Here is a 25194-nt window from a genome sequence, read left to right on the forward strand (position 1 = left end):
ATTCCCACTCAAGCCATGTCACTTATGTAAACCCCAAACCATAATGGTATCTAACATCATTTTGCCCCTCTGAGCCATTTGGCAATCATTTTATTATGTCTTTAATTTCCTTATCAAATTTTCCATCATGGATTTTAACTTCCCTCAAAGAGCCCATCTCACCAAAAGCCCCTCAATCTCAGGTGACTTCACTTCTTTGGTAAAAGTTATTAGTACTTACTTGACTTTTTGTTTACTTCAAAATCTTTATTTTTATTTATCCTATTATTTTGTGCTGACTTTCTGAAGAAGTAAAAAAAGATACAAAAGACAAAAAAATTGTATCATAGAATCTGTTGGGTCTTCTATGCTATACTACCATATCATTAGCAAAATTACTAGCCTTTCTTTAGGGAATTTAATACAGAGACTAATAAAAACAATAGCTTTTCTCTGCTCCAATAATAAGCACCTTTAAATACAGAGAAGAAAATAAATATTCCATTTACAAGAGCAAAAAAACTATTAAATATTTACTTAAACGTAATATTCTACTGGAAGACACAAAGATCTGAGCAAAGGGAAAAAATGGAGTGGTACTGTACTTGTGTTGCAACAAGTGACTATCCATCTGAAAGGAAATAAAAGGGACACACGTGTTTTACAACAGACAAAAATAAATTCCAGATAGAATACTTGGATATTTTAAATAAATGTGTGTATGCATGTACCTATACACACATACTCCACATATACATCTCAACAAAACACTGAGGCTACATGTCCAATATAGAGAACAGAAAAAATCTTTTTAACCAAGAGTAGAAACTCAAAAACTATACAAGAAAAGACAGTTATATCTGAATACATAAAGATTTACTAGTTTATCAAGGAAATACATATCAAAGTGACAAGGAGTAAAATCACACTTACTAAAATTGGTAAATATTTAAAAGATTTAGAAAGGTTATTCCCCTATATTTCAAGTGAAGCTGTGAAAAAGTCTTTTGAAAAACAATCTGTCAACCTCTATTACAAGTAAAAATATTAGACTGAATCATAAGAATTTGACATTTTTTTTGTTACTGAAATGGTCAGTCAACAAATACACATACCCTACAACCTAGAGAAATAAAACATAAGTTCCTAAGGATATTTTAGGAACACTGGGTTTTTTTAGTGGAAAAAAAGGAAAAACAAATAAGATAAATGTTCATTAAAAGAGTACCAAAATAAGACTGTAGTATATTCATGATATTCATGTATTATACAATCATTAAAAATAATAAATTGTTGGGGGAGGACAAAAGGAAAGAGTCTCCTCTTATGTACAAAATGTAAATAATCACATTTATACATTAAAGTATAATGTATAAAAGAAAATACATTTTTATAAAATTATTTTTGTTATTGTTAAAGTTCTACTTTTTTTGACCTTTTGAACTCAAAACACTTTGTTATTAATCACCGCCAAATCCAATGGGTTTTCATAATCCCTGATCTCCACTCTTGGCCATTTTTCAGCATTTAAGAAGAAAATCAGAACAGTCTTTTAACTTCTAACAGCTGGCTTCCTGAATCTGCCCTTTCTCCTCTCTTGATTTTTCTTCCTGCCCTAATATATGTACAGCTCATCTTTTTTTAGCCTTCTGATCTTCTGTCTACTGTCCCAACTAAGGATCTCAAACACTCTAAAGAATTAGAAAACCACCATCTCTCCAATTATGTGCCACTCCACACACCCCGATCTTTCCCACTCAGAGAATCCAATTCCAGCTGACTGACGAACACATCTATTTATATGCTTTTGCTGAATCTCGTAATTCAGTATTATCTGAGGCAATATATGTCCCATACTCCCAAATTTGTTTCTCCTCTCGCCCGTAACTACCACTGATTCTACCATTCACCACACTTGAAACTTCAGTATCATGTTGGATGTAACTTCCTATCTCAGCTTTTACCTGCAACGTTATAGAGTCTGTCTCCTATTCCCTGTACAGCACCACTTTCATCATGCCTTTCTTTCTATAGTACCTGCCACCTGTATTACTACATTAGCCTCAGAGTCTCCTAGGTCTCTTCCTATCATCTTCTGACACCAAGGCATAAAACATAACTGATTATATCATATATATTTACTGCTACTAATAACTGCCACATTTCACTCCAAACGGATTAGCCAGGCACTTAAGTTCCCAATTCTACGATTTCAAAGTATCTAGCCATACAATATCTTTTGGAATCTACTCCACCCATCAGGTGCATATATTCAGGTGTATCATTCTAAAACCCCTGCTTTTTATTTGGCTCTTTGTTGCAACTATAAGTGCTGAAATTCTTCTGTTCTTTAAATGTCATCTCCCTATGAAGCCTATTCAAACACCAACATCACAGTTGGGTTTTTTGTTGTTTTGTTTTTTTACTCTTCTGAAAACTGGGCAGTAGCAAAAGATTATCAGATTAGAAATCAGAATGTTGATGGCTTCTTTCAAATGCTACTGCTTTTGACATATGGACATTAAATCAAGTTCCTGAACCCCAGTTTCTCGTTCTGCAAAACAGGAATAAAATTAACCTACACACCTGGCAGGGTAGGTAGGAATGTATGGAAGACCAATTATAATTTAAGTGCTAATGCTGTCATTATATCACCTCTTACTATGCATACTTGTTTTTCCAACCACAAATTATAAATATTTAAAAGACAGTCTACACTTTACACCTAGCACCGAACACATAGCAGCTATTCAAGTGTATTTTTACTTTTATTTTTTTTTTAAAGATTTTACTTATTTATTTGAGAGAGAGAGACAGCCAACGAGAGAGGGAACACAAGCAGGGGGAGTGGGAGAGGAAGAAGCAGGCTCCCAGGGGAGGAGCCTGATGCAGGGCTCGATTCCAGAATGCCAGGATCACGCCCTGAGCCGAAGGCAGACGCTTATCGAATGAGCCACCCAGGCGCTCCTCGAATGTATTTTAAAAAACAAACAAAACAAAAACAAAAAAAAACTTTTCATAAAATACAGCACACTCCCATTCCAGCATAAGAAATACAATCCACACACAATTTATATATACTTATGCACTAATTAAAAAAAAAAAAAATCCACATCCCTTCTTCCCACAGGTAAGTTTTCAAGAAAACTGTCACAGGACATTTCTAGACCTCTGACTTAGTTCACCTAAAATCCAATTAGTTATCTGGCAGGTGGGTAGGGACCCTTTAAAATGGCTGATATAAATAACTAAATAGTCCAAGAACTCCAAAAACTTTACAATATGTAATATGTAAGTGATACAAAGTATCTGTGTGAAGTGACTGTGATGGTGGAATGCTGTCCAATCCAACCAATTCATTCGGCATTCATAGTTGAGCATTAGTGTTACAGTCTACCTTAAAATTGTAAAAGTTGACAGCAGGGTTATTCCAGTGACATAAGAGAACAGATTAAAAAAATGAATATACAAGAGAAACATGTTAATTTTCATTAAGCCAACAGACACTGTTTTTTCCTACTCTTTCACAAAAGCAAAATTAATGGTGGACAGTGTTCAAAAAACATAAAAATAAAATGGAAAGGGGTGTGGAAATGACACTTTGGTCCTATAGAAACCTATAAATCATATACTATGAGAACTTGAAAGTCCTTGAGTTACCCCTGAAAACCATGTTATAGCTTAAACCACGTAACATCTTACACCAGAAAACAAGGAAGCTACCTAAAATCAATAGGGTCTCATCTGAAGGACACAAGAATCAACATGAACAGGCACTCAGTAGCCAAATATGGGAGAATCTGAACATCAATACAAAAAATAACTTGAAAGTCTAAAACACAAATATGCTTATTTAAATCCGTGAGTTCACAGGATAGGCCACTGTTATCACAATTATGTCACACCGTTGGCTAATATTTCTTGGCATTTTATTATTTCACAAAAAACTGCTCTCGTATCTAGTATCACCATCCGCTCTTAGATGCCATATCCATACTCTTGTACATACCTGTAATTCTTTGTTAAATCTAAATGTAAAACTCTACAAAATCGTCCTATCATAAACTTTGACCTACTGTTGCTACAGTGCCTGGTTAACGCTTCAGTGATTACTGACAAAAAGCCTTAGTAAAAGTCTGACTTAAAAATAACGGTTGAATGCCAAGAACAAGTAGCACCAAAATAAAGTCACGAGTAACTGCACTATATTATGGATTAAGACAGGTATGGGTAAAAAAAGGAGAGAATGAGTCAGACAGGAATGGCGAACAGCAGTTGATGAGTAGCAAATCACTTTGTGTGTGTTCATTTAAAAAAAAAAAAAAAGCTCACCCTGTACGTGATGTTGCTGAGTCCCGTAAACAAACATCAGGCAGCAGCATGATGTAATAGAAAGAGTCCTGGACTGAGTGAGGGGACCTCTGTTCTAGTCCAAGGCCTCAGTTCCTCATCTGTAAAATGAGGGTGCTGAATTAGACATCGGAGAGGGCTCCTCTAGCTTTAACATTGAAGGAGTCTATGGACAAATTCAAGAAGCAATAAAATGTGGGACTTTTGTTAACAGCGAAGTTTAACTGTTAACATGGGAAACAGCAGGTAGGAACAGAGATGAAAACAATGTTCACAAAATTTTGAATTTCAAAGAGCAATTACTTTATAATTTTTAACTGCTAGAAAGGTTTTTACGATATATCAGCCTTATGGCATTATCATCTCAATAAGATTAGCAATAAGTGACCAAATCGTGACCTGAAAAACCCTATTCACCTCTGGCCAGCCAGACTGCCCAAGTAAATCCAGAAAACAGTGCCGGAACACCTGTGAGCTAACAATTACGTCAGACGATAAAGTGCCTCACGAGTGTCCCCAATTAAGTAGCTGAACGAAAAGTAAAATGCCAAGAAAAATGATTAGAGTAAATTAAACAATTATTTAATTTTAATAAGCAATAAAATAATTATGCTTGTGATATCCGCTTTGTTAATGAGTATATTTTCCCTATGCATAATTTTTTTTCCTGGTTAGCTCTCAAAATAGAACCTGGCTTCTCCTTCTGACAGAGCTAATTGAAATAATTCTTTTCCCAATGACACTCAGAAACATTTAAAAAGTGTTAAGTTCTCTACACTGAAAGAGATCAAGCTTCTACTAGTAACAAATAATAGAAAGGCTCTGGAGCCTCAAAAAATTGGTGGTTGTCTAACTGCAATTACCTAAATAACATTAATTGCCTGGTCCGAGTAAATCCTTCAGGATCTAATAAACTGAATACTACATTTTAAGTTCATACATCAGCTGACATTCTACAATTTATTTATCGCTTACGTTGAAGCTACGGTTCTTACCAGGCAGACTTAAAACTCCAGGAATATAAGAACCAATAAACCTATCTCTACAATCAAGAATCTGTCAAAAATCTACTCTTTTAAAGAATGTAATCTGTATCTTTTAAAAGATATAAAGATACAATGAAACAGTCAGTGAAAAAAACAAAAAAAAACCTTGTTTTTCAAAGCTTGTTTTATGCAAATTACCTAAAGTGATTATAAAATAACTTGGCATACAAGCAATTCCATTAATTATTCATTTGAGCATTTCACCTTGGCAATATATTGCCTAATAAGTTATTCAGAATCACTAATAAAATTCTCTCTGGTTGGTAGAAACAAAGGCAAAACTAAAGCAGGCTTGATGGTAATGAAATCTGTTCTTGGCTACTCTTAAAACGGTTGTGATATCCATGTGTCTTTGAGATAAAAACACCTGTGAAACAAAATTTTCCTTTACAATGAATTTATTTTCCATTTTAATTTAGGTATTTTGATTTACAATCCTAATGAGCTGATTAAAACAACTTTTAATGGCAAACAACAGAAATCAGGATGGATATGCAAAGCATACTTTAGGGCTCTATTTTGAGCATGAGCTGTTTCCAGTAATTATCTCCATCTACCTTACCACCCCCATGACTTTTTCAGAGAGACTTAAACATTTAGTTTTATTTACTGACAAGAACACTATTAATGATAAAATACTATAAGCCATATTGTTTTTAGCCAGTATTATACAGATGTAAACCAGCTCCTGCAAAAATTCAGGACTGAACTACTGTCTTGGGTAAATATTCTTCTCTAGGAAGGGTTGGCACCAAGATCAGCAGCAGCTTAAGGAGAATTTATAATTTAAATAACTAGTCGGTATGTCGCATGAAGCCCACTGGATTGTTCCTAACTAAATTTCTATTTGTAGAACATAAACACATTTGTAATTCTTTCCATCACTTACATAACTCATCACATGGTATATGATTTCCTTAAAGACCAAAATACCTCATTTAGTTATCAATAATATAGAATTCTTGGAACAATATAAATGGCTATAGCTGGGCACAACATAGCAGCACAAGTGCTTTGAAAAAGTTATAATAACTAGAAATGGTAATTCTTTTTATTACTGCAATACAATTGAAGATTAAAAAGACAAAAGACCAAAAATAAGTCCAACTCAGACTATTTTGGTTACTAAGAAAATATGAAGCCCTTATAACATCATACAATTTCATATAACTTTTTATTTTCTAAAATATATTTAGTAACTGCTTAGTTTTGTTGAAAATTCTTGTTTCAGAACTGGGGAAGAAAAAACTGCCAAGAAAAGAGAAACTGAGTTGATCAAATTAATAGCTATAAATCTCACATCTCATTATTACAATTTGTAATTAATAATTTTTTAAAATAATTTATGTTAGTCACCATACAGTACATCCTTAGTTTTTGATGTAGTGTTCCATGATTCATTATTTGCGTATAACACCCAGCACACCATGCAATGTGTGCCCTCCTTAATACCCATCACCGGCCTATCCCAATCCCCCACCACCCTCCCCTCTGAAGCCCTCAGTTTGTTTCCCAGAGTCCATACTCTCTCATAGTTCATTCCCCCTAATTATTTTAATGTTGTTTTACTTTTCTCTCATCCTCACCTACTTAAAATTTATTCTGATATATACATTTTAAAACTCTAGCCTATCAGAATAGATTTTCTAAGGGTAAATAAGGACAAAAAATGAATCAGTATTTTATAAATGGTCATCTTAATACTGGGCATTATATTTTAATGGCGCTACAGTTGTCTCTCAAAAAATGTTATAAAAGAACCACAGAATTCTGGAACAATGATCATTTGCCTTTTAACCCAACAACTCATTAACATACTGTTACCATATTCCTAAAATACAGATTTAAAAGAAAAAATTCTAATTTAATCTGGCTAACAATTCTACCATAAAAATTATGCAGCATTCCTCTTTTGATTAACGAACACAACATACTTTTAAAAAAAATGTGTCCTAAGCAAAAACTCACAAATGACAACTGACAACTAGTCAATTTTAAAAATGGGAAGATAATCTAATAATTGCCTCTAATAGTATTTTCAAAAACTTGTTCAAAATAAGCAACCCAAGAGATTCCATCTCCCATTAATCATACTTGACTTCAAGCATACTCTAATTATGTATCCATCCCCTCAGAATTTATGTATTATAAATGATCTTAATGAGTCTTTGCTATATCACTTTGAAGTAATCAAATTACTTGTGTGGGTATGTTTTGTCTTCTCACTTTTACTCTTCATTTTTATTTCTGTATCTTTCTGTATCCTATAAAGTTCAGAGCTCAGTGTACAGGCACAAAAATGCCACTCATAAACTTTTTAAAATATTTTCAAATTTAAAAAAATATCAATTTTGATAAAAGCTATTAACAACAACCTATTAACAAACAGGAAACTGGTTTAGAAAAATACTACCTACTAATATTTTTATAACATTTTATTGTGAAAATTTTCATACCTACAGAAAACATTTTAAAAACTCTAAAGAAAGTATTCACATGGCCATCACTGAGATTTAGAATTAACGCTTATTATTTGTCTTACCATTCTCTCAATTGATCTTAACTTCTGAAGCATTTCAAAATAAATTGCAGATCCATATACTTTCCCCATATACCCTTCAGCTTCTGTTACTAATTACAGTAAAGTACTTAATACAGTGTTTAATAGTGTTTCTTCGAAAGAAAAATTTACATAAAATACAATGGATAGATATTAGGCTTACCATTCAATGATATACTCAAGTAACCCAAATCCCTAACAGGACACAGGGTATTACCATCACTCTACAAAGTTCTCATATGCCCATTCCCACTGAATCCCTGTCCCCAACACCCATGAGTCCATTTTTCTAAGCCTGGCCACTTTTTTTTTTTTTTTTTAAACGTTAGGTTTGCCTCCCCCACCCCAACACACAATAGGTAAATTTAACTGTTTTTAGGACATCACAGAAATGCAATCATTATTATGCCCTCTGGTTTTACACAAGGCTACGTTCACTCAGCATTCTGTTTCAGAGATTACTCCAAGTTGCTGCAAATATCAAGACTCTGTTCTTCCTACTGCTCGGCAGTATTGTGTTGTACGTACGCAGCAGTTTATCTATTTTCTTGTTGAACTGTGTCCGGTTCAGGGGTCAGCCACACAGTTGGCACAGTTTCTACACAGAATCTGGTATTCCACCACTGTGGTTCTTTCTTTTCCGGGATTTCCTCCCTCTTCTTCCTGCTGGACTCCCATCACCCTACAGCTGCTGTGCTATTTCTGAATTTGATCTGATTCCTCACGCCAGTAAGATTGCAAACAAGCCAAGAGGAGCCTGCCTGAAGCAAAAGACCAGCAAGATGAGAAACTCGCCCAAGGGCCATTCCCTTTTTTTTTTTTAAGAAACCACTTCAAGTCCAGTTTCTACTTGTTTTTGTTTGCTTTGCAGTGTCCACATGTTTTCTCACATATTATCTAGAGGCTGTAGTCACAATCTGTGGGAGGATTTGTCCAGGAGGATCCACTGCTTCATTTTTAAAATTATAACTCCCTATTTTTCCACTTCGAAAAAACTATAATCGACAAATCTCTTTGTGGTTTTTTTTTTTTTCATGTCCTCAAGGGCTTGACTGATCTAGGCCCTTTTGATCCAAAGAGTCAAACTAAACCAAGAAAAGGCCTCTGGGAGCAGGAGATGATGAGAGCTGGAGGAGGGAATACTGTAATTCTGCCCATGAACCAACGCAAGTCCCAAAGGCATCCCAAGACATGTATGTAGAACACACCAGACATAAGCCACTCCTCAGGTCCCACACTAACCCTGAGTGGTGCGTGCGAGCAGCAGGCCCCAAGCAGCACATCAACGGCTACGAACACTGAACTGGCAGTGGAGGCTGACAGTGCCTGTTGCACAGACAAGGAGAACTAACCACACGGATTACCTGTTTTAATTAAAAAACAAAAACCCCACAATATTCATAAGATACAATCCAAAATTACTTAACATACACAGAATCAGGAAAATCTAACCAATTCTCAAAGAAAGACCAGAATGAGATACCAATCTTGAGATTATCCAGATGTGAGAATTATCAAACAAAAACGTTAAGGCAGCTATTTTAGTCCATACTCCACAGGGTAAAGGTATACACTTGACAGGAAAGACAGGTCTCAGAAGTAAAGAGCCAAATGGAAACTTTACAACTGGGGAAAAAAATGATTTTTTTTTTTAAGATTTTATTTATTTACTTGACAGAAAGAGAGAGAGAACAAGCAGGGGGAGGAGCAGAGGGAGAAGCAGGCTCCCCGCTGAGCAGGGAGCCCGATGTGGGGCTACATCCCAGGAGCCCAGGATCATGACCTGAGCAGAAGGCAGAGGCTTAACTGACTGAGCCACTCAGGTGTCCCAGGGAAAAAAATTATTTGACAAGATAACAAGTACAAGGGAAAGCAAACACTGAATAACTGATTTTCCAAGAAAGAAAATAACACAAATAGATAAGAAAAATATCCAATTATAATAAAAAAAAATTTCCCAATATTTTGCATCTTTAGCACTGAACAGTAAACAAAACACAAAACCCAGAGATTTCTAACTAAAATACTTTAAGCCTTATTATCCTATCTCCTCCTGAGCTCCTGTGCCAGCTCTCATGATTCATCTCTGAAAAATACCGATTCTATATAATTTGTATGATACAGAATTTTAAAGAATGCTGGACTATGAGAGCCATCTGGTTCAAGTCTTGGTTCTGCAGCTATGACAAAGTATGTGAAACAGCATCACTTCTCTGAGCTATAATTCCTTATTTGTAAAATTAGGACCTACTTAGTGAGGACAACTTACTTAGCTTTATAATGCAGTCCCGTTGTTAGAGAAGGCAGTTATTAGGTTCTAAGAGGACACCTGGAGGCCAGCAGGAGAGGGAGTCACAGAGAGCCAACCGTGGGCAACGGCAGAGGCCTGCCCTGGCCGTGCTCCTCACGAAGCCCGATCAAACCAGACAGGCCCAAGATGGCAGATGCCATGATGGGAAACCACTGATCCAATCAGGAAGAAAATTCAAGAAACCCTGCATCCCTACCCCACGTCATGAATATTCTAACCCCTAGTTAACAGCCCTCAATAAAAGACAGAAACCCAACCCCACCACAACATGCTTCCCCCTCTCCCCACCCCCCTCCCCCACCATGCAGCCACTTGCTCCAGTTTCCTCCCACCCCAGCTCTCACATCTCCAGAGTATGTACTTTCACTTTAATGAACTTTATTGTTTGCATCATTCGTCCCCTATGTTATGTGTCTGTCCCTGAATTCTTTCTTGTGACAAAACCAAGAACCTTTGGTAACACTTTAGGAACACAGGCTGGGTCTCTTCCCCAGTTCACCTGGCAATACCATGATCTAATTTTAGGAATGCTGTAAGGGTGACTCCTGTTTCCCCAGGTCTTAGCATTAGCCAAATTCTTCACTGCTCTGATTACTTGTTTCTGGCAGATAAGGAGAACCTACAGGTCAGGCAGCATGACTAGCAAGGTCTAGGGCAACAATGTCAACAGATATACAATGTAAGCCACAATGCAAACCACATAATTCTAAATTTCTAGTAGTCACATGAAAAATTTTATTAAAGAGAACAGGGGGCAATTACTCTAATAATATATTTTACTTAACCCAATATATAACCCAATAAAATATATATGATATATATAAATTTAACCCCAATGTGATCATTTCTTGTAATCAATATTTAAAGTCAAGATTATACCATGTCTTCAAAATCTAGTATGCATTTTATATTTACAGCACATCTCAACTATGACTAGTCATATTTCAAGTGCTCAATACCACACATCACTGGTGGCTACACTGTGTAGTACATGTGGAGGTGGAAGCGCAAGGGAAGGGAGACACAATGGCAAACAAGGGCCAAGGTGTCTGGATGAGTCATAGGACACACACACACACACACACACACACACACACACACTATAGACTGGTGGTGATTTAAAAAAAAAAAAAAAAAAAAAGGCCAGCCTTACATGGCAGGTAGATCAGAGAAAGTTTGTCTTTGAAATAAATTGCCATCTCTACTATGAGTGGAGCCCACTATAAGGAAAAAAAAGGGGGGGGGGTTAGATAAATGACTTTCATTTCATTTCAAAATACCTGAATTTAAAGTATTTCTTTTTATGAAAGCTACTGTTTACTTCACCTATTCACAACTGTGAGGAAGAAATATCATGTCGGGAATATATTAAAAGGCATTATAAAACAAAATACATTTCTCAATTAAATCGTTTTTAAAGATTAGTGAAGGAAAAACAAAATACACTTCAAAAGTACACAATAATCAAATCAAAAGTTTTATTGTGGGGCGCCTGGGTGGCTCAGTCGTTAAGCGTCTGCCTTCGGCTCAGGGCGTGATCCTGGAGCCCCACATCAGGCTCCTCCACTGGGAGCCTGCTTCTTCCTTTTCCGCGCCCCCCCCCCATGTTCCCTCTCTCGCTGGCTGTCTCTCTCTCTGTCAAATAAATAAAATCTTTAAAAATTAAAAAAAAAAGTTTTATTGTGACTTAGTTTCTGAAATTTCAACGAAAATATCAAATCCCTCTTTTGAATGAAAATAACAAAAAACCTTAAGTAAATTTACAAATACTGAAACCTCTACATATTTTTAAAACAGATACAATTTCTTTCGTTTTGAAGGACAGTGTAACAATTTTATTCCTTAATTGTTTCTCATGCAAAATAAAGGACAAGTGATCTTTGTGAGAATCTAGGGTCCCACCCAGGTTTCATCTGGCCACCCTTATGTTCCTAAGCCATTTTTAAAAAGTTATCAGATTATAGGGGGTGCCCCATCGGGTAAGCATCTGACTCTTGATTTTGGCTCAGGTCATGATCTCAGGGTCGTCAGTTCACCGCATCAGGCTCCCCACTGGGTGTGCAGCCTGCTTAAGATGCTCGCTCTCCTGGAGTCGCCCTCTGCCCCTTCCCCACTCTTTCTCTTAAAAAAGGGTATCATATTATAATGAACTCAAAATGATCCCATTAAACATCTGACTGGAAATAAACATCAAATCAGACTGTCCTTTATAAAATATAGTGAAATATATTTCCTCATACATAGGAGAGAAAACAGTAATAACAGGGAAGGAGAGAAAACAGTCATGTGAAGGATCTCTGTTCCAATGAGCCAAGGGAAAACAGTCAAAAGGTATGACTGAAAGCAACTGGCTTGAAGAGGGCAGAACATGGAGAAGAGAACAAACGATACCTATTAAAACCAAAAATTCCTGTCTTTTACATACCAAAATTTACTAAGTTAATTTCTTTTGGGAGCAAAAACTTAAAAATTAAGTAACAAAAAAAATGTATTACCATGCACTAGAGAGATGCATGGACTGATGAAAGGAAGGAGGAATGAATAAAAAAGAGACTCCTAATGACTTCAATATACCCAAGAAACTTGCAATGGCCTGCCGTTTCAAATTTTATGGCTATATTGCTAGTATGAAAGCATGTGGTCCAACCCTGAATATGTTAGAACCTAGTAAGACTGAATTTAACACAGTCTGGGCTGTTTGAAAAGTTGGAAATACTTAAAAATAAGGACAGAAAACAAGCAGGGATAGGACACTTTTTGTTTTAACATTATTCCATCAATCGCTCATCCTTCTACCTCTATGTGGGTTTTAAATTCTTGCTCTCACTCTATTCTGGGTTCTTTGAGATAAGAAGAGAGCTAGATTTTGTTTCTGGTTGCATGGTGCCTAGGGAACCTATGGAACCGACACCAAAATTATATGAAGCATGAAGATAAATTTTTATATAATAAGAGCAACCCACCATAACAAGTTCTACTACAACATTTAATATAAGGCTTAAATCCACGTAAGAATTCAAGCTTTCTTTGACTTTCTGATGATAGATAACCACAATCTTTCGGGTCCCATTTTAGTTATAGAAGCTTCACATCACGTAACAATCATCCAATGGTAAAGATACAGGGGATCAATTAACTAAAACTCCAACATGTATGTGCTCCGCTTTTCTGAGTTTATCTTTTTTCATTTTTAATAGAAGATAAACCATACATTTTCAAAGAGACCACTGCTCAGACACATACAAAGGCATGAGCCCTTTTGAAAGAAACTGAGCCTGTATGTGTTTTTCAGCTTCATCCATTAATGGGGGGAAAATACCCTAAAGACTAAGAGTTTTTCAATGTAACCATTTGACTACCAATTTGAAAATTAGTTCTCCAGAGGCATAAAATCTCAACCAAAAGAAAATACTTCACACACAATGCCATTTATATGGTAAGGCCATTCATTCTTCACATTTAATAACACCACTTCAAAATCACAGGACAGTGAAAGACAGAGGATAGATAATGACAACGAACTTTTCTACAATGAAAAGAACAAATTAATCTACAGATGATATGATTAAAAAGTAGACAGTAAAAGGGGGGGGGTGCCTGGGTCGCTCAGTCAGATAAGCACCTGCCATGGCTCAGGTCATGATCCCAGGGTCCTGGGATTGAGTTCCGCGTCCGGCTCCCTCCTCTGTGGGGAGCCTGCTTCTCCCTCTGCCTGCCACTCCCCATCCCCCTGCTTTTCTCTCTCTCACTAATAAATAAAATCTTTTAAATTAAAAAAAAGGAAAAAAAAGCAGAAATTAAAAGGGTCACTGCTTCTTGGGAGGGCCGCAACTCTTTGGGGCCTTATCTTCAATCTAGCAAGACAAAACGTTTATCAGTTCTCTTAGGATAATCAAGTTCTGCGAGAATAGATGTTAACAAAATACACTAGAGAAATATAAGAATGAGAAGAATGATTTATTAATTTACATTGAGAAACGTAACCACAGCCTGGAACATTCACTGATGCAACAGATGCTGGCAGCACCCAGTCATCTCCTCACCACTCAACTTCCCTCAGGAACTAAGCAGCTTCTTTCCACAACACCTGAGGGTCCTCTCTGGCCACAGGCTAGGTCAGGGAGGAGTTGCTGAGGAGCTCATGTCCTCCCCACCCTAGAGCGTATCTCCACCAACGCGGAATGGGAGTTGGCAGACAAATTACTCCAGCTTCATTGCCCCTTGAGTGCAACAACTCAGAGGCATGGTCTATTCTGTCTCCCAGCGATACCCAAAGGCTGTGAGCCCCAAATGCCCACAACAGTAACCTACTCTTTAAGGCATCTGTCCTGGCCTCTTTAACTCTTCTTACTTCCCCACTACTCCCCACCCCCACAGGAACTTTCTGGGTTCACTTTTCAAGTAAAATGGTTCTACCAAGGGTCTGATTTCCTTGAAATCAAATCTAAGACAACTGGTCAGCATAGTTCTTTTCTTAGTAGGAAAATCTTATTGTTAAGCCAAATTAATTTTAAAAAGTTGTGGGATGACTAGAGAATCAGAACATGAGAAAATAGGAGGTCTGAAGGACTGGTCAAAAGAGTTGACAGATATTCTTGAAAATAAGAATCTATCTTTTGAACAGTTCAAAGAACAAACAGTTCTAAAACATACAAAATGCTGCAGATTAGAACTACAGTGAGATACCATTTCTCATCTACCAGATTAAAAATACACACACACACACACACACACACACCCCAAAGTTCCGACTATGCACTGTTCGCACGTGAGTGAACAGGCAAACTCACACATTGCTGGAAGGGATATAAGATGCCATAATGCCTAAGGGAATGTGGCAAACTGCCTTAAAAAAATGCATATTTAAAATCACACCTAAAACTCCCATTCCTGAAACAGATATGGTACATCCATGTAATGGACTATCACACAGCCATGAAAAGGAATGAGGACTGACTCTATACAGTGCTATAAGATGATCTCCCAATTTGCTTATATTTTTTTAAACTATCAATATAGATAAAACCAGTTACCTAGAAGGGGAGTAAGAAAATAAAAACATACCTTATTTTGAAGTAACATAAATATTTTATATATAATTATAAAACAAAACTAAATCAAAATATTTAAATTCTAAATACTAAAAATAAAATTAAATAAATGGACCTAACTATATAACAAGATGGCAGAAAAATCGTACAAGTGGATTTACTTCAAGTACTATAAAAATAATACTTTCACTGTAAACCTCAGTGGGACACAGGCCATAAAAGCAGTTTTTAGGAATCATATTAGTGGTACTGGTTTAAATATAGAAATATACATAAGGATACAAATAATATTACATATAATAGAGTTCTATATGTATTTTATATCTTACATGTTTCACTTATATATTTTATATTTTAACAATATATTTTCTATTACATTTATATAAAAATAACACATAACATTATAAATATATAAAAGAAAAAAGTTTACATAAAAGCCAACTTAAAAAGGCTCCTTGGCCAAGACCATTTGAGCATCATAGTAAGAATAAAAACTGCAATGCAATAAACATATAAAATATTTAAATCCACAAGCTCAATGATACTTAAAAAAAAATCCTCATTGGTCTACTTTTCCAAGACTCTAGGAAGCAACTCAATAGTTTGAAAACTATTTTAAAAATTAAATAAATAATAAATAAATAAAGGAAAGCATCAAGTATTTAGTATGCCTTTCCTGTGCAAACTTGCCACAGAGTAACCAAGTATCTGATGAGAGAAGTTTCTCTTTATAGAGATATTACAGGTCATAAATAAAGCCTTGATATAATTAGGATATCAACATTTTGCATGTTCTCATTGAAATAAGAGAACTAAGCAGTGATCAAGTCACCTAATATCACAAACAGAGACAACTAAGTATGTATGTCTTCATGGAGTACTTAAGGACCTCCTTACGAAATATTCTGTCACCTCGACACCACAAAATAAAGAAAAAACCTAATTAGATTAAGCTATTAGATTTAACTACTCGTTTGCAAAAAAAGCACAAGGGAAAGAGAGGCTTTTAGTACAAGAATGTAATTAACTAAACACAGAATGAGATTACCTCACATGGCAACTAAATTAAAAGGGAAATAATGCAGTAAGTAAAGAGGTAGAAGAGTAAGATGTACATACCAACCAAATGTAATGTATGGGTTTTGTTGGGATTTTGTAGAAACATTATCATCATAATCTCATATCCATTAGAATGTTCACTATCCAGAGAGAGAGAGAGAGAAAGAGAACAGCACAGAAAATAACAAGTGTTGGAAAGAATGTGGAGAAAAGAAAAATCAGAACCCTTGTGCACTTTTGGTGGGAATGGAAAATGGTGCCGCCACTCTGGAAAACCGTATGGAGGTTCCCATATGATCCAGTAGTCTCATTTCTGGGTGTATGCCCAAAAGAAGTAAAAGCAGAATCTTGAAGAGAGATTTGCACACACATGTTCACTGCAGCATTAGTCACAACAGCCAAAGATGGAAGCAACCTAAATGTTCAATGACGAATGAATAAAGAAAATATGGTATATGCATATAATGAACTATTCAACCTTTAAAAAGAAGGAAATCCCGTTACAGGCTACAGAACTGATGAACCTAGAGGACATTATGCTAAGTAAGCCAGTCACAAAAGACAAATGCTGTATGATTCCACTTATACTGTATAAAGTAGCTAACATCAAATTCATAAAACCAGAAAGTAAAATAAAATGGATGTTGCCAGCTGCCGCTAAGAGGGGGAAATGAGAGGTTTTTGTTCAATGGGTACAAGTTTTATAAGATGAAAAAGGTCTAGAGAACTGCTGTACAACAATGTGAATACAGTTAACACTACACTTAAATATTTTTAAGTGCAGAGTCAGTACGCTGAAGATGACAAATTTTATGTGTTTTACTAAAATTTTTCAAAAGTATACTTAAATCCCTTCTCAAATACAAAACAAGTTATTGTCAATTTTTAAAGTGTGATAATGGTATCATGGTATATATTTTTAAGTAGTTCGTACTTTACATAGATACATACTAAAATACTTACGAATGAAATCATGTGATACATGTATTGGCTCCAAAATAACTGGGGGGAGGTGGTGGAGGGAGATATGGAACAAAGTAGTTAAAGATGAAACAAAATTGGTGACTACTGCAGCTGGATGAGAGTTCATTATGCTATTCTGTCTTCTTCAGTGTGTATGTCTGAAAACGTGCGCAATAAAAAGTTAAGATAATAATACACACTTGTTGTACTAATGGGTTCTACTAATACAACAAGATATTTACAGAAAAGAGTATGCAACATTTATTTAGGAGAGTAGCTGTGAATCACAATGATGTAAGGGACAATTAGAGTTAAAATAACTTGTACCTAGGCAAGTGAAGAGTAAGCAAAAGAGAATATTACAAATCCTTCATCCTTATTTATATTACAAAGTTGAGGGTGGGGGTGGTAGAGGTAAGGTATACATTCCCACAAAACATTCCTTTATGGCATTTTCAGGGGAAAAAAATACAGGATACTACATAGCACAGGTTTCACTAAAAACCTCGGCATTTCTCAGATTCATGAGAAAACTACCACTGTGAACCAATACCTATAAATGTATTACCACATCATGCAAACGTGTACAAATGGCTGTGGTGTCCTCAGCTAGACCACAAGCAAGCCTGTTGTAATCTTGGCCTTCTGCATCTCTAACACTAACACTTATTTAGAACCAACATAAATGAACATAAATTTCTGTGATCATGACTTAAAAATGATTTCAGGACTTCTCAACAAAATAGGCAAATGAGTTGGAAATAATCTGATTTGCAATACAGTCTAAGAGCCACCGCAAAAACAACCCAATGTATCGTCTCTGTGAGGGGCACACTGAAAAATTCACTTGAAGATAAGCACTGAGAAGAGAGAGCCAACTGCATAGCATCTGCGCCTCAGATGCCCACCAGGTCTGCACAACGGATTCTCACGGGTGACATGCCATAAACTGCTAGGGCTCCAACAATCAAGAAAACCAACAGATTTCAAATGTGAACTCTGAACATAAAGCCAAGGGCAGGTAATCCGAATCATGGAGTTGATTTACCACAGAGTTGTTTCTTGCATGAGAAACTGTAATGCTCCAAAGGAAACAGCAGATTTAACAATGGCTAATGAGTCACCCAAACACCCTAAAGAACCCAGCAAGTGCCTCATAAATTAATGAAGAAGCATGGCATCCTTCATGCTAGGTAAGGCTGCACAAAAAATTCTTATTTTCTTCAACATTCCCCATTAACTGCTGAGAGAGGGAACAGGGAGAAGAAATCTTCCTCATACTGACAAGTCCATCTTTAAAATGAATCACTTCCTAGGAATATGTTCACAGATAACTCATCTCACCCACTTCTCCTGGTTCTAGTTTTTAGTAGCTTTTATTTCAGACTGATGCATATACTATTTCCCACCAAGTTCTATGAGCCTTTATCAGTCTGTAGCTACCTGATTCAATGTTTAAAATAAAAATTTAATAATTAAAAATTTTAGTAGTGTACTATAGAAAATATTTTGAAACAGAGTATCATTAATTAATTCTAAAAAAATCCAAAAAGTAAAAATTCATTCTTCTACTATTTTTTGAACTCTAAAATACATCCAATACCATTTAGGTAAGGGATTATTTTTCGTATGGGAGAATCATTCTGATTTTAGTTAACCGTAATGAGATCATTCAGCCTACAGTGAGAATAAACTTTAGAAATCTAGTCCGATTTTATCATCTAATTTTACAAGAGTTCTTGCCAAAAGTCATCTAAGACATATGCAGAAAAGAAAGCAAATCTCAACTCCTACAAAGTGGCTTTTCTGCTTTGTAACACAGCTCACTGATTTTTATTCCACAGAGAAAGGTTTCTAAAAATAATCTTTTTAAATAGTAAGAATGGCTCTCCAGAAAATCATTCACTCACTAAAAACAGGTAGACTCTTAGCCATTTAACTGCCCATTATCTAAAAACATTAAGATAAATACAATATGCAAAAAGACTATTTTAGTAAGATGACTGACAAAAACACAAGAGCTATTACTGATGCTATAGCTTAAATTTAACAAGAAAATTTTATTCACAAATTCAGCCCATTTTTTAAAATACAAGATCATCGTTATATAATACTTGTTATCCTGGCAACCACAGCCATGGCATTATAAAATCTACGGATAATGGACATCTCCAAAGTAAGGGTTCACCCTTTTCTTTTATAATTAAATAATCAAAAATTACTTTAAGTGCCTTACATTACACATATTTTTTAAAACATTTCTTTACTCCAGAACATAGATGTATTTTGTCAAACTGTGTGAAACTTAAAAAATTCTTAATAGATGCTTACAAATAAGAGAATAATAAAAAGACCAATTAAAACACTAGCATTTGGAGTGGGAAGGATTCTTACCATTGGCAGTGCATTGATGTGGGGATGTGCAATTGAATATCCGGTACCGCCAATCACAAGTTGCTGATGCTGAGAAAAAGGAAAGTAAAATATTCAGTGTGCCCTAAAACAAATTCAGCTTAAGAAATTTCCCATACCAAATTTTCATGTATCAAATTCTATTTACATCTGTAAGGTTCCCACCACCAGCGATTATCCTTCTATCCCTCAACAACTGTTAGCATGAACAACAGCAGCAACTTTTGAGTAGTATGTGGCAGGCACTGAATCTTTACAACATTCCTAAAAGGTTGACACAATGAACAAAATGAGATTGGAAGAGATGAATTTGCACAAAGTGTACATTCACCCCCATTCAACTTAACTTGTGCAAACGTTACTGCAACAGGGCCCAGGATAGTGTGTTCATCATCTATGATCATGAGCCATAAAGCCTGGTATCAAATTACCTTCTACATATTCTGTTTAATAAAGACAGATGCATGATTGGTTTCAAGTTTAATCTCTTCATAGTTTACGTTTTACAGAGTTTACCCAATCATCTGAATTGCTAAACCACAGCACGTTATTTTCTGTGTGCCTTCTGTGTCAATATACAAGTTGTTTTTCGCACACCCTGTCAAAGCGGCGGCTCTCAGGCGGAATGCTGACCACGGCAGATTCCACCATGTGCTGGGCTCCAGCACAGTTTCATGCAAGAGGGCAAGCAGTGGCCACAGAAAGGAAACCAGGAGCTTTATTACCTCCTACACCTTACTGGTGAATTAAGTCAGTAAACACTAAAAAGATAGCTAAGCAAATACACTGAATAACTGGAGAAAGAATTTAATCCCTTGAAGTTTGCTCCTCTCTGATCTTATCTTTAATTGACTAGAACTCGCATTTGTGCTCACTGCCAACTCCATGGCCATACTAAACAACTTCAGTGCTACTACAGAACTTCCAGGTAGTTAAGTTACACTACCTAGGAATTAAAATAATATTTATTTATTTTTATTTTTTTTTTTAAAGATTTTATTTATTTATTCGACAGAGATAGAGACAGCCAGCGAGAGAGGGAACACAAGCAGGGGGAGTGGGAGAGGAAGAAGCAGGCTCATAGCAGAAGAGCCTGATGTGGGGCTCGATCCCATAACGCCGGGATCACGCCCTGAGCCGAAGGCAGACGCTTAACCGCTGTGCCACCCAGGCGCCCCTAAAATAATATTTATTAAACATGGCACGCACTTACTGAAATTATAGACAGCTACGTCAACACACAAGATCCCACCAGTCACTGGTGCTTCAAGACACCGGAGCGAGTACCAAGGTGTTTTGGCACGAGACACTTGTGAACTAGCTGATAGACCCTTTCTAACATCTACTGGAGAAATGTTCTACAGACATCATGACTGAGTCCAAACAAAAACTGAATTACCACCAGGCTCTGTTTATCTCCGGGTTATTTGTTATAAACGTCAATTGTTTTATCATAAAGATTTCATGAATTTTTGAGCTATAAGCTATACAGAGCTACTTGTTATCCAAACACTGGCAGAGTACCCCTATCAGAGAAGAGTTCTGGCACACATTCATTCTGCTTATTTATAAGTAATTAATAGGTGCTATTGAATTACATATATTTTAAAACACAGAAAACAGAAGCAAAAAAAAGATGTGTGCCCGCACATCAAATATCCTTCTTGATAATCTCAACCATCTTCTAAAATGATTAGATCGTGGCAGGTGAAAAGCTCATTCTAGTAGTTTAAGTATCAACTCAATACCATTATCTCGTTTCCTATGCTTATTCACATTTCTTATATTCAGGTTTTTTTGCATAAATCTTTAAACTATTAGTCTGTTTTGTGGGGGCTGGTTAAAGCTAGATAATATAAGCCATAAATCTACATGATCAAACAAAAGTAAACTTATAAAAGTAAGCTCAGACACATGGTGATTCCCAGAAATGGAGCAAAGGACTGGGAGGGCCACTGCTGCTTTGTGGAGCACACACTCCTCCAAATCCCTTTACGTGACACCTTAGACAGGACTTTCTGACATCGGGTTAAATAGGGGTACAAATCTGAATCCCTATGTTAAATATCAGTAACATTTAATTTTTTTTAATTAAAAAATGAAGATAAATAGACTAATAGAGCCCTGTACCCCAATGAATATTTGTTTTCACTAACACGGTGTATACACACATACCACACATAAACTCACAAATCTGCCTTTGGAAAATTCTAAATTAGATCATTGCTCCTCTGCTTGATTCTCTTACTTTTCTGTGATTACTGAGTCTTTCTTTCATCATGCTCACAGAGGTCTCTAATCTCAGTTTTCTCTGATCATCCTCTCTCTATTTTTATTTTCTTCATTGATTCATTTAGTTCTTCCTTTTAGACTATCCCTCTTTAAGGGAAAGGGTCATAACAGTAATTTAATAAACATTTAAGTAGTTTAACAATATCTGATTCTAGGATTTGAAGGGTGAATAAATCGGTGGAATATGATATGTCAATGGGTATGCCCATTTGCACATACAATACAATCTGAAAAACTAAGGAACTCCTTTTTTTAAAAAAATTTATTTCTTTATTCCAGAGAAAGAGAGATCTTGTGCGTCAGGGGAGGGAGAGGGAGAGAGACTCCAGAAGACTCCGTGCTGAGCATGGACTTCTACGTGGGACTTCATCTCACCAGCCTGAGATCATGACCTGAGTACATACCAAGAGTCGGACACTTAACCGACTGAGCCACCCAGGTGCTCCAAAATGGAGGGATTTTGAAAATATAGATGATATATGATATGACACGATGATATATATGCTGGGCCATATTTTGGTTTCTACATTAGCTGTTCTCCTAGTCAACTCATTTAGCCGTGCCCTGGCCATTTTGGAGTGCACTTATAACGCATATCTCACAATTCTTCAGCTTATAAAATGAATTATCTGAATTTTAAAGGATAGAATTATATATTCTATAAAAGAATTACAAAATCTAAGGTGTATTTACAGACAGAATGTGTATTAAAACTCTTCGTACTAAAGTAATTCAAGTCGTCCAAAAAAACCAAAATGTGTATCCATTACACTTGCCTTTATAAACTCACTTGCCCCACATCTCCTACTCTCACCATAGCATGTCACCAGTCCCTCTGTTTTCTGCACACTTTGGCTGCCATGACATTACTCGTTCATCTACCAGAAATTTCCTTCTGCTATGGTTCTGGCCACAAACCTAGCCCAAATTTTTCAAGGTTCAGCCCAAATCACCTTCCTCCCTTGATTATCCACCCCACTACCCACTGAGACACATACGAGCCTCCTTTATTATGACTGTGTCGTGCCTTATTCTCTTATGCCTACCCTACCAGACTTCCTCACACCAGGGACTTATTTGTTCACCTTGCTGTACCACAAAAGACCTAAGAATAGTGAACAGAACATACACAAATCTTAAGATCCGTAAATTGACTAAGTATTATATTACTCATAATATAATGTGGGAATAGATACATATTCAAAAATAAAACATAATAGAGACTGTATTACAGCACAAATATATCACATTGGCAAGGGAGAACTTAACAGTGGATTTTTATTTTAAAAGTGTTTAGGAGAGCCTGGCTATACCCAGTAATTTCAGCAACACTTCCAGGAAGTGGCAAATAAAGGCTGATATTTTGCATTAAAAGAAAACTTAAGAACATGTGATCAATCACATGCTACATAAACTAAACCCATTTGCTTTATTTGTGATGCAAAAAATGTTTGCAGGCTTTGGTTTTCTACAAAGCTTTGCTTTTACAATCTATACTTCAGAACATTTTTACCTGAAGTAGATGAGGTATTAATTTTAGAATAGGATTTCAGCATAGAAATAGACACTGCTAACTGAGCAGACATCTTTTAAAAATCTACCCCCTACACATAATTAGGAGAATTTGTTTCTTAAGATGCAAAAATCCTTTAAAACAGCACAACAGCATATTCTTCAAAATTACTACCCTGCAACCTCTAGAAGTAAATTTATTTGATTTACAGATTTCTTGAAAAGCTAATGGATTATGGGTTCTTTCTCGAGGGAAAGGTATAAGCAAAACAAAAATGTGCTTATAATTTAAAGTAGCAACATAATCTAATCTAGAACCTAGTCGCCAGAAACAAATTCAAGAAATTGTACCTGAGGGGCGCCTGGGTGGCACAGCGGTTAAGCGTCTGCCTTCGGCTCAGGGCGTGATCCCGGCGTTATGGGATCGAGCCCCACATCAGGCTCCTCCGCTATGAGCCTGCTTCTTCCTCTCCCACTCCCCCTGCTTGTGTTCCCTCTCTCGCTGGCTGTCTCTATCTCTGTCGAATAAATAAATAAAATCTTAAAAAAAAAAAAAAAAGAAATTGTACATGGTATCCTTAACAAATAGAAATTACAAATGAATTCAAATTTGAGGAGAATTTGGGGAAATCATTCCAAGAGTTAAGAGAAAAACATAAGAATCCTAACATAATTAATCTGCTCAGAAAGATGTTTATTAAATGAACTTCCTGGCAAAAGAAAAGTCGCAGAAAAGCCCAAATTAAAGTGCTTAGCACATGACTAAAAACACAACAAACACTGATTACCTGCAACTGGAACATTAAAAAAAAGAAAAAAATATTTGTCAAACAAAGACTTTCAACTGAATCTTCTCAATTCCACTGATCCGTTTCACAAGACTTTGTTGTCTTCCTCCACACGGCAATTTCTAATAACATACTAAGCATTCATTATTCATCAAGGCCTCCAAGGATCTAGATGTCTGCGGCCTCCTCTCCCCATTCTTTTTTTTTTTTTTAAAGATTTTATTTATTTATTCGACAGAGATAGAGACAGCCAGCGAGAGAGGGAACACAAGCAGGGGGAGTGGGAGAGGAAGAAGCAGGCTCATAGCGGAGGAGCCCGATGTGGGGCTCGATCCCATAACGCCGGGATCACGCCCTGAGCCGAAGGCAGACGCTTAACCGCTATGCCACCCAGGCGCCCCCCTCTCCCCATTCCTACTTTTCACCCAATCACGTACACAGATAACATTCCAGGAATCCAGATGATGAAGCTAGTGAAAAGGGGAAAAAAGCTATAACTGAAGGAATATCCTAAGGAAACCAACCCTGAGGTCAGACTGAAAGGCAGAATGGTCAGACTGAACAGCTCTGCCATCACTGGCTATAATTTTCCACTTGCCTTTGTTATTTAGGTGACCCAGGAAAAATGGATTCAAAAGCTGTATATTATGATCCCAATTTCCTAAACATCAGACGTCCTCAATACCACAAAACCACACCAAACCCGGGTAAACATGCACGGGTGCCTTATCACACTCTTACTGCTTACTTCAGTTGAGTTAGTTTCATCGGTAGCATCATGGGCGTTGAATTCTGCATTAAATCTATACAAAATCATGACTGCGCAAGAATAGTGCAAATAGTGATCAAGCACCCTGAAATTTGCCTCTCA

The 25194-nt window shown here is 36.3% G+C and overlaps 1 protein-coding gene across 11 annotated transcripts in view; it reads right to left on the reverse strand.

Annotated features, from left to right (window-relative positions):
• TBL1XR1 (TBL1X/Y related 1) overlaps positions 1-25194 on the reverse strand; it is a 171030-nt gene that overhangs the window by 64639 nt on the left and 81197 nt on the right. For 5 of the 11 annotated variants that reach the window (XM_057306827.1, XM_026498416.4, XM_057306830.1 and 2 more), the window contains one exon: positions 19714-19782. The exons of 1 other annotated variant lie outside the window; for it this stretch is intronic. The gene's annotated coding sequence lies outside the window, so the exon portion shown is untranslated. Of the gene's footprint in view, positions 1-4311; positions 4431-19713; positions 19783-23886; positions 24040-25194 lie in introns of those variants that run through there. 5 more of the 11 variants (XM_057306828.1, XM_057306826.1, XM_057306825.1 and 2 more) reach the window with 3 other exon arrangements.

The sequence above is a fragment of the Ursus arctos genome, unplaced genomic scaffold, assembly GCF_023065955.2.
Source record: "Ursus arctos isolate Adak ecotype North America unplaced genomic scaffold, UrsArc2.0 scaffold_4, whole genome shotgun sequence".
NCBI classification, from domain to species: Eukaryota; Metazoa; Chordata; class Mammalia; order Carnivora; family Ursidae; genus Ursus; species Ursus arctos.